This window comes from Periplaneta americana, chromosome 15 (genome assembly GCF_040183065.1).
Source record: "Periplaneta americana isolate PAMFEO1 chromosome 15, P.americana_PAMFEO1_priV1, whole genome shotgun sequence".
Classification (NCBI taxonomy): domain Eukaryota; kingdom Metazoa; phylum Arthropoda; class Insecta; order Blattodea; family Blattidae; genus Periplaneta; species Periplaneta americana.
The window spans coordinates 127523012-127543472 of NC_091131.1; the positions used below are offsets into that span (position 1 = coordinate 127523012).

The following is a 20461-nucleotide window of genomic DNA, read 5'->3' on the forward strand; positions in this document are numbered from 1 at the left end:
AAACACATTTTTGAAAATGGTGGTCGTTCATTTCGATACAGGCATATTATCGCACTATAGCCTATTGCATCTGATTCCAATTGCCAGTTTCGTCTTTCGTACTAGTAACTCATGTTGAAATAATTCTGTACCTACTCTGAATTTACAGTACGTAAGGTACTTTTTTATAATCTTCACTTCTGCCCGACCCGCATAGATAAAATTACTCAGACTTGCTATCTACTGTCCGTCCAAGTAGTTATGTCGTAGTATCGTAGAAAGGGGGGAAATCACGTGACAGTTAATTACTTAACGAGGCCCTTTTATGCAAGTTATTTTAAACAGTTGTATAATATTACGTAGACGTCCAATTCCTAACAGAAATTAATGTTTTCAGAAAAGAGCCAAGACAGCCCAGCTTTTACAGAGGGGCGAGCAGAAGCAGGTGGGGGAATCGGGATGCGACGTAGGCAAACGGACAGTACCTGTGGGAAAATATGATTCAATATTGAAAACTCTTTCGTCACTGGAAAACGCGAACATATTTCTGGAACGTACTATACTCACTAATTCAGTACTGTTTACTATATGCGGCCTTGGTTCTCTGTGGAGGACAGTTGGAACTTCATTAGTAGAAGGGGTGGGAGTGAAGTACATTCAAAAACTCAGGTACAATAAAAATTGAAGTAAAAATAAAATGATGTCCATGTACATCATCTGTGTTAGTGAAACAAAGGCTGGGGTGAAGTCTCGGGATAGTACGACTTTCCGTTGCTGATATAGGAAGGGCCTGGGATTCCCGGCCCTAAGGCTTAGCAGGCTACTCGTCTGGGGACAGAACCTCATTCTATAAGGGCAAAGGCAGAATAGCCCACCTGTCAACGTTGGATTCACGAATTCTAGCTATGCCACTAATCGGAATGGAATGAAATATTGGGGAGGCGGCACTATGATCCAGCACTGCAGCCTGTCACGATCTACTGCGATAACCCTCAAGCTAGGCGCATTCCCAAACCTATACCGGCTGACTACACTAAGGTTCATTGGGTACGCAGTTTTCGAGTTGGCCATCCCACTTGTCCTTAGACCAGCCTCCTCCCTGCGCCGCCAGCCGGCGTTCTGGAGTTGTGCTGTGGAATAATGACGAAATGGAGAAATGGTGATGGAATTATCTAGATGCCTGATATGGGTAAACGGGAGAACTCCGAGAAAAACCCGAACTGCGACCTTGTCCGCCACAATAGTCACTATGGATTTTTCAATGAAAATCCCAGGTCTGACTGGGACTCGAACGCGGATCCACTCAGCCACCGTAGGGGACGGCCACCAGTAGGACTCGGAAAATCATCGCATATATAGGGCTCACAATGGCCAAAACATGGCTAAATGTAATGACCCGTTTCGAGTCCAGCTCAAGACTTAAAGTACTGGGTCATAAGGAAATGGCTGTTTTCTACTTCAAGATAAGCCGTATTGTTATTTTCTGACATAACGTAGGAACACATCTAAAACTGTAGGCAATGACAATTTTAAGATATTTTCGTGTCACATTTCATTTATACCTGCCCACTTTTTCATTTCCTCATTGTACGGAAAGTAAAAATAAAGTGTTTTGATCATGTGCAAAATAAACAGATTTAGATATTTTTACGGAAACACATATTTTCAGCACTTTCTCTTAATCTGTTAGTAAGATATTAATAAATATAGGCCTACAGTACCGGAATTTAGATGTCAGTTCGCCTTGAAACATGCCCATCAGTCTTAGCATGCAGGCTTTCACGGCCGGTGTCTAGTTGAAACGGAGCTTCCGGGCTAAGATGCCGTGGTCTACTGGTGCAGATGTTACCAGATGTCTGGTAACATCTGCACCAGTAGACCACGGCATCTTAGCCCGAAAGCTCCGTTTCAACTAATGCCCATCGGTTTTTACACAAAATAATGAGAACTTTTTTTATTGATTAAAGTTTTAAACTTTTTTTAATTTAAAAAATCATGATTATAATCTCGAAAACGATGCAAATTATTCATATGCATCATTCTTACGTTTAGGAAATGAAATTGTACAGATCCTTTGTCTCTGAAAAGTTTTGCACCAAAAAAAATATTATTGTTATATAATTGTGCCTCGCGCCGTAGCTGCATGGTCTAAGGCGTCAAACCTTGGGCTAGCAATATGGAAAGAGCGCCGCTTCAAATGGGAAAATTTTTCTCGTAAAATTTTGACCAGTGGAAGGAACGAGTGTCCACTCAGCATCGTAATAAATTTGGAGAACTACTATAAGTAGCGAAATCCGATTTCTTAAGCCAGCTATAAAGGCTAGGGGATCGATAGGTGAATAGTTTTACTGTGCCCAATATATGGAAAGAGGATACAGGGAAAATGAGGCGAAGAGAAGGAGAAAACGAAGAAGCCAAGGGGAACAAGGGGAACACAAAGACAAGAAAAGGAATGCAAGGAGAAAAAGGGAAGTACATAGAGAACAAGGTGAATACAAGGGGAACAGAGAGATACAAGGAGAATAAAAGGAAGACAGGAAGAACAAAAGGAAGGTAAGGCAAGGAGAAAAAGGGGAATGCGCGGAGATAAAGGGAAATACAAGGAGAACAAAAAGAATATACGGAGATCATAGGGAATATAAGGAGAACAATGGAAATGCTAGGGAAACAATGGGCGTACAATGAGAACAAGGAAAGGGCCAAAGAACCGGAGGAAGACAAGGTGAACACGGGGGTACAAGAAGGCTAAGACCTAGACAAGGAGAACAAGGGGACGACAAGAAGAGGGGATTGCATTTCCAAGTTAATCCCCTCACATAGCTACAGAGGAGAAAGACATAGTTCTACGTAAAAAGAAATAGAATTGTGCCTGCAATGAAATTAACTATTTCTGGAGATGAAGAATTGGGGACTTCAAGTAAATTACGTGAACTATTTAGGAAAAATCAGTGTAATCACGCCGCCGCTTAGGATACACTTTTGCCTCTTAGTGAGAAAAATGTCTTCCTTACTCTTCTCTAATCTCTCGATTCCAGTTAAGTTTATGAGATTATATACGGTCAAGAATATTAAACTTTTCATTCTGCGTATTTGTTTTTGTTTCATTTATTCTGCAAGACGTATTATTATTATTATTATTATTATTATTATTATTATTATTATTATTATTATTATTATCATATTAGTACAGGGACATAATTTTTACTTCAATTTTTATTGTACCTGAGTTTTTGAATGTACAGTTATCCTGAAAAAGAATGAGACGATTCTTGGTCGTCGGAAGTTAAAGTTCTACAGCGCGGTTCACTCGATATCGACGTAACGATATATAACATGATAAATAGTACAAGAATTGTTACAAGGACCACAACAAGGACAAGGACCAGAATAAGGATCACGAAGAAGATAGTCATTTAAGGCCACGATTTCACAACATAGCTCGAGTCACAAAATATCATTGCTTCACTGTACCGAATGGCAAATGCCTGCTAAGGGATCTACATTCTGGACTGCTGCTGTCACTGTCTTGTCTCGGTAGCTCATATAGTAGCGTGTGGGTTCCACTGTATAACTTAAACGTCTCGTGTTCGATCCCGGGTAAAACTTTTTTTTGTTAAGGTGTAATTAATTTGATCAGAGTTCCTCGACTGTCTAATTTGTCGAAAAATATGGAATAATTTAGGCCCAATTTGTGGGTCTTACAAGTGGGCTGAACCTCGTCAAAAAATAAATTTTACCTGGAAGTTAAAAGTATTCTTCCGCAAACAAAAATCATAAGAAACAAAAAGAGACCTGTTAACTTAAAATCTTGTCCACATGTCATCAGCTTCTATTACAGCTCTAAGTCGATCCGGCATGGATGTCACGAGATTGTGGAATAAGTTCTGATCCCCGGCGAGATCTTCCCAGGTGTCAACAACTGGATCCCACAATTAGTCTCGATTTCGAGGGCGTCGGTGGGCATAGGTGGCTATTCTTCTCTTTTTCAATTCCGCCCATAAATTTTCAATGACATTCAAATCAGGTGACTTCGGAGGCCAATTAATGATTTCGATCTCGGGTCTCCTTTGAAACCGTCTTTGAATGCTTGCAGCATAGTGCACCGGATGGTTATCCTGCTGGAACAGCAATGTTCCTTCGGGAAAACGTTCTCTGGCGGAGGGAAGGAATATATTTTCCAGAATGTGCTCGTAAGTTCCCGCATTAAACCGGCCATCGATGCGTTCTATAACGCCAGGCCCATCGTAAGACATCCACCCCCAACACGATATGCTAAAGCGCCCCGATCATTCACGTCAGTGCACATAGCGCTGGTCATGTCGGAGACCATCCGCGCGGTAGACACGGACAGGACCTCGAGATGGTTGTTTCGTCAGAGAAAATTACATTTCTCCAATCGAAATCCACTCGATTGGTAGCGAAGGCAAGACGGTCGACAGCTTGTGCTTCCCCCAATATTTCCATTTGCGCAGCCCTCCGGCTCCTAATACCGCGGTTCCTCAATCTGCTGATCACAGTCTGTGAAGAGCCGGGAAAGTTAGATGCTGCTCTTATTTCGTTAGCAGTCAGAAAGGGGTCCTGTCGAACTGTCTCGAATAAGAGAGCATCCTCTTCCAATCCGCGGACGCCCAGGAATAGGGCGATTTTCGACCTCCCCTAAATTTTGGTAACGATGAACCCACCTCGCGGCTGTACTTCCAGGAACACCGACCAAACGGCCAGCAGATCTAGTCCCATATCCAGCCTCAACTAGAGCTATAACTCGCTGTCTCATGTCACGTCGGTTCGCCATTACGATGAGAAATGAGGGATGACGATAATACTTTATTGTAGACAATGACTATTTAACGTGATATAGAATTATTGAAATAACAGGCATCTTGCATAGTAAGAGTTAATAAATCAACCCTAAATTAAATATCTAAATAACAGGATATAACAGGAAGTCCAATTGTTGCGAAACTAATCAAATTAAATCTAATTACATTAAATAAACAAACCCCAAGATATGACACCACATTGCTACAGCTAAATTGTATGTTATTAACATAAGCATTGAATAGGTCCGTGGTTGTGCGTTGGACGACAAAACCATCATCGAAAGTTCGAATCTTGCGGAAAAATGTAACTTCTTGCTTTTTATAATGTAAATAGACTTCTAACTACAATCTTTCATATTTCTTACATTATTTATTAATATTTATAGCCAACATTGAATTTGCAAAGAAAAGACTTTAGAAATCTCATATAGAATTTGTGATCTGTAGTGACATAAACATAGATTATTTCTCGGAACTTTTCTGTAAAAGAAAATTCAATTCACTCCTTGAAACTGGAAACCTTAGTCGCAGAGCCACTTTTCAACAGCATACAAGCTGAAGTAGCACAGACATTGATAAATGTTTTGTGCACAGAATTAGACTGAATTCCTATTCGACAGAACCTATAATCAATGGTTTGTCTGAACATGATAAAGAAATCCTAAGTGTTTCCAATGTCACTGAACAATTTCAAAATATTAATTTAAAAACTGAGAAAGGATCGTAAATGCTGTATCTAGTGATTATTTACATTTATGACTACAAAATGAATCTTGGAAAAACATATATGATACTGGTACTACTGATATTAAGAGTAAATGTATTGAATTTTTCACTTAATTTCATAATCACTTCAGTGGATCTTCTCCACTCAATGTTGTGAAAAAATTCAAAAGTAAAAACATGTAGATAACGCAGGGACTTCAAAATCTCATGTATTAAAAAGAAGAATCTATATGTAATGAGTTGCAATGTAATGATCTTCATGTTCTTAAATACTGCAAGAAGTACAGTGTAATTTATCAAAAATTATGAAAGAGGGAAATAGAATATATTTGAATAGAAAAGTACAAAAGTCAGATAATGTAATTAAACCTATTCGGAATATTATTAAATTTAAACTTGTAGATATCCTAAGAAAGAAAATATTTTTTCATTAAAACCAATGATTATAAAGTAGAGGATCCCAAATCTATTGCAAATTCTTTTAACGTATTATAGTATATAGTACAGAAATATTATTGACAACTTAAACATTTAAGATTTTCCAAAGATACTGCAATTGGTTACTTAACAGATGCATTTAATAATTAGTATTAATATATGTAATTATTCAATAACTGCAACAGTGCTTTTTCATTCAATCGTAACATGAATAAAATTGAATGCACATTAAATTAAATACTATTGCAAACACGTAGATAAAATAGTTAAAATTAACTGAAGGGGTGAGAATGAAATAATCCAAAGCCATACTTTTAACAAAAATTGTTTTGTGCGAGTGCATTTCTTACACACATGGGAAAGCTATTAACAAAATATTGTAATAATTACTCAACAAATGACATAGCCTAAGGACTCTAAACCTTTGTAAAAGTTTGTCTATTATTATATATATTTTTTTTTAATTTAATTTTAATTGATAGTTTTTAATATATATGCATTTACATTGTATATGTGTGTATAAATGCATTCATTAGATTAACGTTTATAATATTATAACTTGTAATTTTGTATTGTTTGTGATCATTAACACTTAATGTCAGGACTTTGTAAAACTCTGTTTCAACGTTACGTAGCTATTTCAACTTTTAGACAAAAAAATCGTTATGTAGACGAAGAGTCGAACTCGCACTCTTCTATACAACACGCAGAAGTCTTACCGTCTGAGCTATTGAAACGACATGAAAGCTTTCCTTTCTGTGCGGAGTGTCGATCTAGTCATGAAGGTCCATTGTCGATTTAACTATACGATTTATGTATATATTTATCTTTTATTTACGTAATATTATCATACTTTTTGCAGTTTTTGAAGTGAATTTCGGAACGATGCATGTAACAAACCAAATAGCCTGAATTTAAGTAACTCAATATTCGTTATCTTGTGTATCAGTGCTCTGGTCTCCGATCATGCGCAGTGTCTTACATCTGAGACTTCGGAATGTTCAATCCTCTCATCCTTTTCCAGGGAAACTGTACTTCAATCCCACCCCTTCTACTAGTGAACTTCCACCCAAGGCCGCATATGCAGTCAAAATCGTCTTAGGGTCACAGCATACAGTATTGAGTGAATATAGTACGTTCCAGAAATATGGTCGTATTTGCCAGTGAATAAAGTGCATTCATTATTGAATCATATTTTCGCATAGATAGACCTATTTTATCAGTCGCTTCCTTGTTTCCAACATCCGATTCTACTGGCCCCTCTGTAAAGGCCAGCTGCTGGGCTGTCTTAGCTCTTTTCTGAAAGCATTTGCTGTCAGGAATTGGACTTCTACGTAATATTATACAACTGTTTAAATAATTTAAATAAAAGGGCCTCGTTAAGTAACTGTCACGTGATTTCCCCCTTTCTACGACCCTTAACATAACACTTGGACGGACAATACACAGCAATCTGAGTAAATTTATCTGTGCGAATCGGGCAGAAGTGAAGTGATTACAATACGTAAGTAAGGTACTCTGTTATAGAGTAGGTACAGAATTATTATTTCAAGGAACACAGGATTATGGCCCCTATGTCGACTGACGCTTTGCATTATTTCTTTTAGTTACTGTAAAATAGTTGTGTTTGTTAAACATCCTACAACAAAGAATTACATTCCAGAAACAGTATATTCAATTTCAGAAGATATGCTTTAAAACGTTTTCGATAGTAAACACACAAAAGATCTGAAGCCCGTATAGAAATTAACGGCCATCATTTTCAACAATTTGTTTAAATATCAAGATTTTGATTATATTTCAAATTAAATGCACTCACCATACTGTATGCTAATGTGCTGTAAACGGTATTATACATTGCATGATGAATACGTTCGCCTGGATAGTTCAGTTAGTGAGTAAAATCACTTATTGTTAATACTGTACTGTATTTTGAGTAAATAGAAACCTAACAAAAATTATCAAACTGAAAATCGTAATAGTTCCTAGTTTACGTAAATGGATGGACTACTTTTTTCCCTCCTAACCTAGAAAAATGATTTCTTTGTATTTTACAAGAGTATCATCAAACTCCCGTCCTGTAAGGGGGTAACATAGTGTTTACGGTTCTCAACCGTTAATCCAAATGTGTAGCCAGGTTAATATTAGAAATGTTAGTAAAAACAAAATGATGACCCGGTAGTAGCAGCGGAAGAGTAGCAACAGCAACAACAATAATTGCAATGATAGCATGAATAGTGATGATAGCTAATCATGAATAAATAAATCCTTTTGTTTCCGTCAGCATCATATTCGAATGCCAATCATTTTATTTCTTTTCAAATTACTCTACTAAAATCGTAACAGCTTATGAATGATTTTACTTCCACAGTACTATAATCAACATTGTTCTCATGTAGGTTCATTACTCAAAGGCGCTCATAGCTACTGTTATATTAATAGGTTACGTGATGAACAAGATGGAACCAATTCTCCTTTGTTTCCCTTCGTCACGGAATAGAATAAAGGAACATAACACGGCCATTCAGTTCATTGACTCAGCTGTTACGGGTCCAGTAGATTCTCAGAACTTGGACTCTGTGCTTAGTGATCCAGTACAAACAAGTTACTAGCGGAAATAAAACAGATTTGAGTACAAACGCTGCAGATTATATATAAATTTATAAATCCCTTTCAGTCCGTATTTATATTTATGCAATAACACGTAAAATATTTTACTCTTTCGCAAATTCCAACAAAGCAAACGTTTGGAAAAAAGAAGATAAAATAAAGCTAAAAAAATCTATGTTAAGAACTTTAAGTATAAACTCATTCTCTGCCTCATGTATTAAATTATATTGTTTTCTATTTATGTTTTCATCAATTTTATAGATTGTAGGCATCAAAGTGTGTCCGCAGGAACATTCCGGGGTTATAAACTCCTATAATTCTGTATGTGTTTTACGAAATTCATACCGGTGTCATTAGAAAGAACAGCTCAAAAAATTTCAAGAAATGCGTAATTGATCATTTATTGTTGACCGAAACAACAGATGGCAGCACAAGAAGAAAAAACATCGTTTCCGCTATTTCGCTTGTCTTTAAGGCATTGTTGGATATACTCAAATTGTGTTAAATGATTTGAATGTTAAATTTTCATGCAAAACGACGTGTTTTGAAAATTTATTCACATTAATGGCGGATGATGAAGACCTTTCAGCGAAATTCATTTTTAGTGACGAGGCAACGTTCCACGTCAATGGAAAAGTAAACAAGCAGTGTTAGGATTTGGGGGAGCGAGATTCCACATTTCATTTTGGAAGTTGAACACGACTCCCCTAAGCTAAATGTGTTTTGTGTCCTTTCGAAACGGAAAGTGTATGGCCCATTTTTCTTTCAAGAGAACACTGTCACCGGTATGAGTAATCTTGATATGCTTACTGAGTGGCTGTTTCCACAATTAGAGGAAGAAAGCAACCAATTTCTTTTCCAACAAGATGGAGCACCTCCTCATCACGTGCATCTTGATATACGGAATGTTCTAAATCAACAACTTTAAGGAAGATGGATTGGACGCGCTGGGAACAAGATATTTTCTGAAACTGGCCTCCGAGGTCCCCTGACTTGACCGTCTGTGACTTCTTTTTATGGGTCACATAAAGAATCTTGTATATATACCTTCACTTCCTCAAAATCTGCAAGAGCTCCAACTTCGTATCACTGCTGCCATCGATGTGTTGGAACGTGTGTGGCATGAGTGGGAATATCGTCTTGATGTCTGCAGCGTTACACGTGGAGCACACATCGAGTGTCTTTGAGGTAGGTACAGTGCAACAATTTTTGAGTTTCTATTTTTAATGATACCAGTTTCGTATAAATCTGGCAACTGACAACGACGCTATAGCAGTTTATAACCCCGAAATGTTTCTGCGGACACACTGTACAATAATTCGTCCAACTTTGTGTATGGAAATGTGTAATGCAATTTCAAGCCTCCTTTTCAACTGGAGAGTAGCCTACATGAACTTTTTATTACTTGTCTTGATAGAAGCATATTTAGACTCCTTTTCATCGACTGATTTGTAAGGATACATTTTAATTTTTAGTTACAGTATTGAAGTTCGCTTCAATTAAACTTACAATTTTAATATAATAAATATGTCATATTTTCTGATTCAAGAGAATATGACAAGCAGTGCAGAATTCTGTGTTCAATCGCATCTACAGAGTCAGTAGCTGAGATACTAAATCGTATAATTTTCACGCCGGATACTAAGGTTTAAATCCAGACTAGACCAAATGAAACTTACGGCACATAAAAGCTATTTTGTGACAGATTTTTTCGGGTTCCCGATTATTCTCGGCATTATTGCACAATTTATAAATTCACTATAATGTAAGTATACATGAAATAGGCAGAATAAAGCCATCTTACACTGCAATATTCCAACGAATCATATGATTAACAGTAGATGCAGTAATTATCGGACTAATTATGTATTCAATATAACGGATGTAGGGATGTCACTTAATACTCATACGCGCGTCAACATAACAAAAATCACGTTCAAGATATTTCGTGTATCACACGTCTAGTTCGTCCAATGATGGAATATGGTGCTGCATGTTGAGATCCTTACAGATTAGAACATATTAAGACACTGGAAAAGATTAAAAAACGGGCTCTAAGCGTTGTCGTAATAATTCACCATTAAAATGGGACATACTCACGGACAGGAGAACGCGAATTCAATTATGCGCAATGTTCAAAACATACAGAGGTGAACCTGCCTGAAGAGAAATAAAAAATAGGTTGCAGCCGCCAAATTACTCTTCAAGGAACGACCACTCCTATAAAGAAGACAGAGGACGGACATTGGAAAGTTTTCTTTTCTCAATCGTACTATCAGGGACTGGAATGCTTTACCTGCAGACTTACTAAAGGCTTTACCAATAACCAAAAATGTATTTAAAATAGGCTTAAGGACTTTACTAATAGATGGTAGTATATTATACACACTACTTAAAGGGTGTAATTGATGTTTTGTTATTTGAAGTATTGTATCAGTGAAGAAGTGTGTTGTGTAATTGAAGTGTGTTGTGTAAGTGAAGTGTGTTGTGTAAGTGAAGTTTTATATTTTATAGTGACGGTGCAAAGTATCTGAACAGTGTAATGTTTTTGAATTGTTAGTGAAATCAGGATAGTATCAGTAAAAAGTGTAGTAGTTCCAGTGCAGTGAGTGACTTGACAGCGAAATGAGTGTAGTGCTGAAAGGTACTTGTGCATGTATGAACATATATTACTAGTTGGTTTTAGTTCGAACTTAGGGTTAGGATACAAATTAGATTTATTTTAAATGTTATTTCAAGTGATCGTGCTTAATTTAATTTAGGATGATTATTATTATTATTATTATTATTATTATTATTATTATTATTGATATTAATTATTATGTTATTATTAGTACTATTAATTTATTATTAATTGTGTTTATTATTAATTGTCATTATTGAGTGTATTATTTATCACTGCCACCGGGTATTTACTCATCATTTGCAGTGTGAATAAATACACACACACATACATACATACATACATACATACATACATACATACATACATACATACATACATACATACATACATACATACATACATACATACATACATACATTATCTGAAGAAATTTTAGGCACAGAACCTCCCTGCTTTTATGATAATGACAATATTTAATGTCCCTTAGAGAGTATTCATAGACGATAAGATCATAATACGGTATATAAAGGGGAAATCGTGTAAATAAATATCACGAGAAACTGAATTACATACATAAAACCTACTCCAGAGCCACTTTAACTGCCGCAAACCTCATAAAAATTGCACATAAATGAACTACTATTCCTTTTCACAAAATGGAACTCCATTTCTTTTGGTGACAATATTAACAAACTGGGCGAACTAATGTTGAATCATTCCCTGCTTTCATAACCTAAGTAATACGAGATAAATAGTGATTCCACCAGTCTCGTGCCTATTTACCCTACAGAAATCCGTATTTATTTCGTAGAAGGTTCAAGTTGGGGAAGCTATGAGAATCAGAAACAATTCTTACCTTCAACAAGGTTCGAATCCGCGACCTTGTAACTGGTAGCTACAATCTTTGGCAATAGCTAACTTAAAGACTTATATCATCTTGTGATATTAACTATGACACTTCGATAGCGAGCTAATAAAAGGCAAAATACAAAATATTTTGTCAGCAGCAAACGACGAGAGATGGTAAAGAGTCAATTATAGTTTTTGGAATAGGAAGCATATGATGGTAATTCCAGTAAACGTAATGCTAGGTGCAAGAGAGAAACAAGTATAGACAATATAAATAAGATAGACTCATTAGGACCAATAGTTTAGCTAATATACTAAGCTAACCTTGCCTTTTGAGTGAAATGTCGATATATTTCTATTGTGTTACTGTACCTGATAATTCTTCCCCATACTCTGCTTGCCGCTATATCCCTACAGTACGTGTAAGAGACAATTAAGTTATGAAATACTTTTTTGCATAAACTGTATTTCAGATACAGTTAAGATTCACTATAAACAAATACGAGACCTCTGTGTTACAAAACTTATCTTGTTCTCCTCTATCTCAGCATCCTAAGATTACTATGCTAATTATTTCAATTAGCTCCTCCTATTCCTTTGCTTCTTGCAGACATATATTTTATTTTGTACCTTCCCCCTACTTCTCTATCGAATATCATCTTCGGATTCCCTGAAGATCATTTTCGCGTAGCTCCTTGCTCATACGGTAACTTCTTCGACTTCTGTGTCATACGGGATTAGCAATCAGGGACTTGTGCTTTGTTTACATATTTCATGAAAACTTCATTCATTTATAGTTTTCTATCCAAGGGCAGGTTTTTCATTGTAAACCCAGCATTCTCCGATGTGTCCTATTTTATGCCTTCCTCTTAGGCCCGATGCATACAGAATCAGACAACGCGAAGTTTTGTTTTATAGTGTTGACAATGCTTCGCGCGACAGTTGCTCGCGACTACTGATCTGCTGGCTGTGTGGATTTAGAAAATTGCACTAGACTAGAAAATGGCGTCAATGTATGTATGTATGTATGTATGTATGTATGTATGTATGTATGTATGTATGTATGTATGTATGTACGTACTCAATACAAATCTACACGCTTTGACCGATATTTGCCAAAGTTGGCACATTTAACCTTCATAACCCGGAGAAGAACATAGGCTACATTAAAATTGGACAGTTTGACGTTAAATTATTGACTGTTTATATCAGAAATTCTATTATAATATTGGTTATTATTTCCTAAGGACGCCCAATATGCCTACAAATGTATACGACTGATAACGTCTTATATTTAAATACCGATACTACTAATGTCGGTATGAAGGATGCAGTGAGGCTGGCGCAACGTCTCAAATGAAAATGGAGCGGACACGTGAGCAGGATGGACTGCAGCAGGTGGACGTATACCTCGACCATGTGGGACCCACGCATTGGGAAAAGAAGCAGAAGACGTCCAAGGAGAAGGTGGTCGGACGTGTTCCGGAGAGAGACTGGAGCGCAGTGGACGAGAACAGCGAGGGACAGACAGGCATGGAAAGGACTGGAAGAAATTACGAACACTATGTAAACTGTGTATAGTTGTGTATTGTTTATAGAGTTACTTTTGTACATGTTTGGATAGTTCGAGTTTGTGTACAGTTGGTATAGTTCATGTATTTAGTTAATATAATTTTTGTGTTCAATTATGTTTAGTTTAGATAGTGTGTGTGTTTAGACTGTATAATTTATATGTGCAATTTGTATAGATTTTTGTGTGTTTAGTTTGTGAGTTAAGACTGTATATGTGTTCAGTTTGTATAAATTTTTGCGTGCTTAATGTGGATAGTTGTGTGTTCAGATTATAATTTATGTGTTTAGTTTGCATAGCTTTTTGTGGATGTTTAGTTTGCATAATTTATGTGTTTAGTCTGTATAGTTTTTTCGTGTTTAGTTGGTATAATTTGTCTACGTGTTTAGTTTGTAAGTAAAGTGTAAGCTCTATTGGACTGCCTCCCCAAGTGTAGTAGACCTTCAGCTCACTCTACACTCCTGTAGGAGTCCGTTGCCTTTTGGGATTTCAGGCTTTTCGCATTTTGTATTTACTACTAATGTAGTGCACAAACGTTATTTTGTATATTCATGACTACTGCATGAGCCACAATAATGAAAAATATAGTAAATTAATAATGTGTGATAATATAGAGCAAAGAAGTAGACATACTACAAATTATTATTAGTTATTAGGGCATTATTCACCTGGTGTTTTCATCTCATTTGAAATTTCCTCTCGCCAATATTTTTAGAAACGATATTATTGTCGTAATATTGTTTCAAAGTGGGATTTTACAGAACGCATCTTTTCTGTACTAAAACAACTAATTTATCCGCATTTAGCTTCATTATGAATAATGTACGCTACACAACAATAATTTTTGCATATTGTGGAAGCGTGCAATCATGATCGTGACTACTCAAGCACGCTCAGTACGCTGGAGTCATCAGATCGTCTGCTCGCACCAAGATGAAGCAGTCATCTAATGTCTCCTCGTGTTTCCTTGTGTCTGCTCGCGTTTGTCTTTTCGCTTCTGATTCTGTGTGTATCCCAACATAAGAAATCAATGGGAGACAAGTACCATCAGACAAAATGTCGCGTCTTGCCGCGGCGCGTCTGATTCTGTATGCACCCGGGCTTAGTCTCCGCTTATGATCCATACATCTTAATGTCATCTATCATCTGATATCTTCTTCTATCCCGAACTAATTTCCCGTTCACCATTCCTTCCAGTACATCCTTCGGTAGGCGATTTCTTCTTAGCCAGTGACCCAACCAATTTCTTTTTCTCTTCCTGATCAGTTTCAGCATCATTCTTTCTCCATCTACTCTTTCCATCAAAGCTTCATTTCTTATTCTGTCTGTCCACTTTATACGCTCCATTTTTCTCCATACCCACATTTCAAAAGCTTCTATTCGCTTTTCTTCACTTCGTCGTAATGTCTATGTGCCCTATACAATACCACATTACCTCTGATAGGGGTTCTGGCTAATATGTGGGCTAATCTATTATCAGGCAGTACATCTCGCTTGCCATATTATGTCAAAGAAAGAACAATAGTATGTATACATCTGAAGTCTGATTAGTAAACTATGTTACTAGTCAACAATGTATGCAATGGAGGGGAGAAAGAATTGGCCACTCTACCCCATTATCTCCAGGCTTAATTGTCTCATGAGTGATGCCTTGTTGGTGTCACTTATGAGGATCAAACCTGCCTTCGGACACTTGGCTGAACAACAACAATGCCACACTCAACACAAAGCACTTCACTATCATTATAGAAATTATATATAATGTATAAAAATTATAGATATTGTATATAAATTGAATCCAAATTCACTTTGTTTTGAAAGTAAACTAATATTCCATCAAGAAATGCAAACATGTTAAACGACCAAACGAAGTTCTTGGGCAGTTGGCAGGTTTTATTCACAATATACAGTACTTTCAAGATAAATTCTTTTGAAAATGTTGATAGAATTTTAAAATAATTTTCTTTAGCTATTGTCACTGTGTCTTAGTTGAAGTCTGCCTGAAACCTCTCTTGTTCGAGGGTCCGCTACACATGTCCAGTTTTACTTTCTGTATGATGTAATAATCCGTCCGTCTGATTGATATTTAACTTAATTTTGGAAACTATTTTACTATCTCAATATAGATGATAATAAAATTATTCCAAACAAATCACAACAAAACAACATAGTTGAAACCAATAAACTATAGAGATAGCAATTTAAGGTAGTACATATATTTAGAACGGACGATTCAAGATCACCAAGCCCATAATAAGTCCAATAGAAGGGTAAATTTCGAAAGCCTGGAGCGAGGATAGTCATATTCGGAATACAGAATAAAGGCCTAGGCCTATATTATAGTGCTGAATGTGACTTTAATGTAGCGATGATTGTTTAGCTGTAACGATAAGAAAGTTATAAAATCAATGTTTATTCTCAAAAAAATTACTTTTTATCATACACCACTTGAGAAAACTCTCATCGCTGTATATTATATTTTTAATTAAATATTTACAGTGGACGCAAACACAACTGAGCGGTGTGAGACAAGCGCGGTCCACCCTGTAGGCGCGGAACAGTATAGATTTTTACTGGTTTTTTCTGTAGAAAGATTCGAAATTTGACAAATTGCACGTCAAAGTTGGCTGTAATGATTTTGTACTAGTGTTTTCTTTGACAAATTCACGGAATTTCAAATTCAAAACATGCATTTCATTATACTTGGAATGTGCTTACAACATATGGCACAGTATGTACTGCATTCTGTTGTTCGCAGTCAATGGAAAAACGACCATTTATCTCCTACCGAATTTGTTTTCATTTGATCTAAGCATTTGCTGAGTAGGTTACAGATAATAAGCGTGCTTAATTGCTTGTTACTATACGCGAATATGAATTGACGTCAATGCCTGTAAATACTAAAGTTACTTTCTTCACAGGATCTTTGTGTAAGACTCCCAAAGAGTTGACATTTTGGCTGTAGTACAGAACGTTCACTTCGGATATGGGCCGACAGAGCGAGACGAATCGTAATCGACTGATGTCATGCAACGTCACAGCCACGTATTGCACATGTATGTCTCGCAGTTTACTCCCATAGTTGTCTTCATCGTGCAGTATGCTGTGTGATGGTTTCTTAAAGATCAAGGCGTGTCGTCAAGTGTCAGAAATCTCTTATAGATGATGTATCGTGCTAATTCTCTGAGAGATTAAGACGTGTTGTGTAATGCGATAAATGTCTTTAAAAACATCAAGACATGTCGTGTAGTATGATAATTCTCTTAAAGATCAAGACGTGTCGTGCAGTGTGATAATTCTCTCATAGATCAAGACGTGTCGTGCAGTGTGATAATTCTCTCATAGATCAAGACTTGTTGTGCAGTGTGATAATTCTCTCATAGATCAAGACGTATCGTGCAGTGTGATAATTCTCTCATAGATCAAGACTTGTTGTGCAGTGTGATAATTCTCTCATAGATCAAGACGTGTCGTGCAGTGTGATAATTCTCTCATAGTTCAAGACGTGTCGTGCAGTGTGATAATTCTCTCATAGATCAAGACTTGTTGTGCAGTGTGATAATGCTCTCATAGATTAAGACGTGTCGTGCAGTATGATAATTCTCTCATAGATCAAGATGTGTCGTGCAGTGTGATAATTCTCTTAAAGATCAAGACGTGTCGTGCAGTGTGATAATTCTCTCATAGATCAAGACTTGTTGTGCAGTGTGATAAGTCTCTCAAAGAACAAGACGTGTCGTTCAGTGTGATAAGTAGACAGTGGATGCGGGATGACTTACTGTTGAATGTACTATATGTTACATTTTTTTCATTCAGACCAATGCATTGGCTCAACAGGTTTTAAACGTAAACAGACGACGTCAACATGCTACTGTATCTCCGTATAGTCAGAAGGGAAAGAAAAATAACGTACTGTAGTACTGTAGTACATACCTTGCAAGTTCAGTCCTCGTCATCATTGATGCAATTACCAGCGTTGCAGTAAACGACGATATATTCTCGTAAGTTGTCGAAACTGAATCGTCTTCGCCTATCACTTAAACAGTTTTTGTATCGAGAGAATTTCTGAAGAAAACTCTAAAATGGGGATCACTCAATTTCTTTAGAGGAATATTTGCACTGAGCATCATGTTGCACGTGTCGTTTAGACGCGCACAACTAGATGATGATGATGATGATGATGATGATAATGATGATGGTTCCTCAGATTTCATTTCAACGCATTTTCTGTGCGATGTACTGTTGCAATGTTTCTCTAAAGCCTGAGTTGTTCTGGTTTTTATTTCAATTTTACATACATTACACACGATATTGTCTTCGTTAATACATAAAATGTCACTCTCATACTTCTTAAATTGCATTTCGTATCTCTGAGCGAATTTAACGTTTTGACTTCGACATTATGAATGGATTAGTACTACACTATTCAACTCGTACTAAATACTTGAGCAGGATAACACAACTGCACACTTTGCGTTGCAATGTTACTATGAACGGACCGGGGTTCCTTCATTCTTTACGCTGCTGTACTCGCCAGTACACAAAAGACGGACGACGCGGCACGTGCCATATACTCCGATACGAGACAACTTCACTTTTCCTTAAGTCATCCCACACACACTGTCTGGTGATAAATCTCTCAGGGTGCTATTCATAGACATTTCGCTAGCCCGCGCTACGAGCGTGCTAAACAGGATTCATATCATATCATATCATATCATATCATATCATATCATATCATATCATATCATATCATACTACTGGGTTCAAAAAGTTCCCGGAATTTTACTACCATTTTTCGTATTGATATATAACAAGGGATATTATACATTTGTTTTGTTGGTAACATTCATGATGTCATTTCCTTAAAGTTTGTTGATAATGGCGATTGTTGGTTTTGAGTTGTAGGCAATTGTTTATCATAGTGTTTTGTTTGTTCGTCGCATTTTGTAATTATGTCCACAGAGCAACGTACAAACATCAAGTTCTGTGTTTTGTTACACAAAACTCCTGCAGAGACATTAAGATTGTTGGAAGAAGCATATGGCGAAGTAGCAATGAAAAAAACTCAAGTGCATGCTTGGCATAAACGCTTTTCTGGTGGCCGCGATAGCATCAAAGATGACGTACGCAGCGGCCGACCAACAACTGCAACAAATGAAGCAATCGCTCAGCGTGTGCGTAATGTTGTGAGGGACGACCGACGTAAAACCATAAAAGAGATAGCAGCAGAGGTCGGAATATCAGTCGGAAGTGTACACAATGTTCTTCACAAGCATCACAACAGGCATTACGTGTCTCAGAAGTTAGTTCCGAAAATGTTGTCGGCAGAACAGAAAGAAACAAGAATGACTCTTGCTAGGGACATGATCAGTATGGCTGATGAAGATGGTGATTTCTTAAACAAAATTATTGCTGGTGATGAAACTTGGTGCTACTTGTACGACCCAGTCCCTAAACGACAGTCATCTGAGTGGAAATCGAAAACATCTCCTCGGAAGCAAAAATTTCCTAGGGACACTTCCAAAGGCAAAGTTATGTTGGAAGTTTTCTTCGACTCTCAGGGTCTCATCCACCATGAGTTCATTCCACAAGGTCGTACTGTAACGAAAGAATTGTACGTAGAAATCCTCCGTCGCCTCCGGGACGCAGTGAGAAGGAAACGTCCAGAAAAGTGGGTAGAAAACAACTGGTTCCTTATGCATGACAATGCACCTGCTCATCGCGCAATTATTGTAAAGAATTTTCTTGCAAGGCACAACATAACTGCTTTGGATCACCCACCATACTCTCCTGATCTCTCACCACCTGATTACTTTCTGTTTCCCCGTCTGAAAAGTCATCTGAAAGGACGGAGATTCAATGCTGAAGAGGTTATCGCAAACGCGACGAGAGCACTAAGACGGGTTTTACAAAATGGCTTCCAGGCCTGCTTCCAGGAACTCTACACGCGTTGGCAAAAGTGTGTTGTTGCGGAAGGCAACTATTTTGAAGGGAATGCTGTAGAATAGTGTTTAAGGTACGTTGTTTCTATGATACTAGCAAATTCCGGGAACTTTTTGAACCTAGTATGTATATCATATCATATCATATCATATCATATCATATATCATATATCATATCATATATCATATCATATCACATCATATCATATCATATCGTTAACACTGGCTTATGAATACGAGGAACGTTAGTTCGCTGATCATCCACCGAAAGCCCGCGCTAAGAATGTGTATGAATAGGGCCCTTAAGGATCAAGATGTGTTGTGCAGTGTGATAATTCTCTCATAGATCAAGACTTGTTGTGCAGTATGATAAGCTTTTGAAAGAACAAGATGTGTTGTGCAGTGTGATAAGTCTCTTAAGAATCAAGACGTGTCGTGCAGTGTGATAATTATTTTAAAGATCAAGATATGTCGTGCAGTATAATAAATCTCTTAAAGATCAAGTCATGTTGTGCAGTGTGATAAGTCACTTAAAGATCAAGACGTGTCAAGTAATGTGATGTCTCTTACAGATCAAGACTTGGCATTATTATTAGTGTTATATCTTTAAAATGTAGTTTCAGTGTCTGTACATTAAATTATATTGTTAGACTATTAAATGTTAGTCGAAATGTTCATGCTAGAACAAAGAATTTTATGTGAAAACAGAATCATGTCGAAATGTGTGTAGGCAATTTAGAGAGACATTCCCTGGCGTTCCAGTTCCAAGCAGAGAAACATACAAGTTTTCTTAGATTGAGGGAAAAGGGATCGTTAATCGCCAGGATTCCTAAATCAAATGAAGGGTTATAACAAAACAAAAACTCGACGAAGTTGCTGCATCATTGGAACTTTCTCT

General features: G+C 37.0%; 1 protein-coding gene across 6 annotated transcripts in view; it reads right to left on the minus strand.

Moving 5' to 3' along the window:
* LOC138715323 (serine-rich adhesin for platelets-like) overlaps positions 1 to 20461 on the minus strand; it is a 1148033-nt gene that overhangs the window by 589109 nt on the left and 538463 nt on the right. The gene's annotated exons all lie outside the window — the stretch shown is intronic.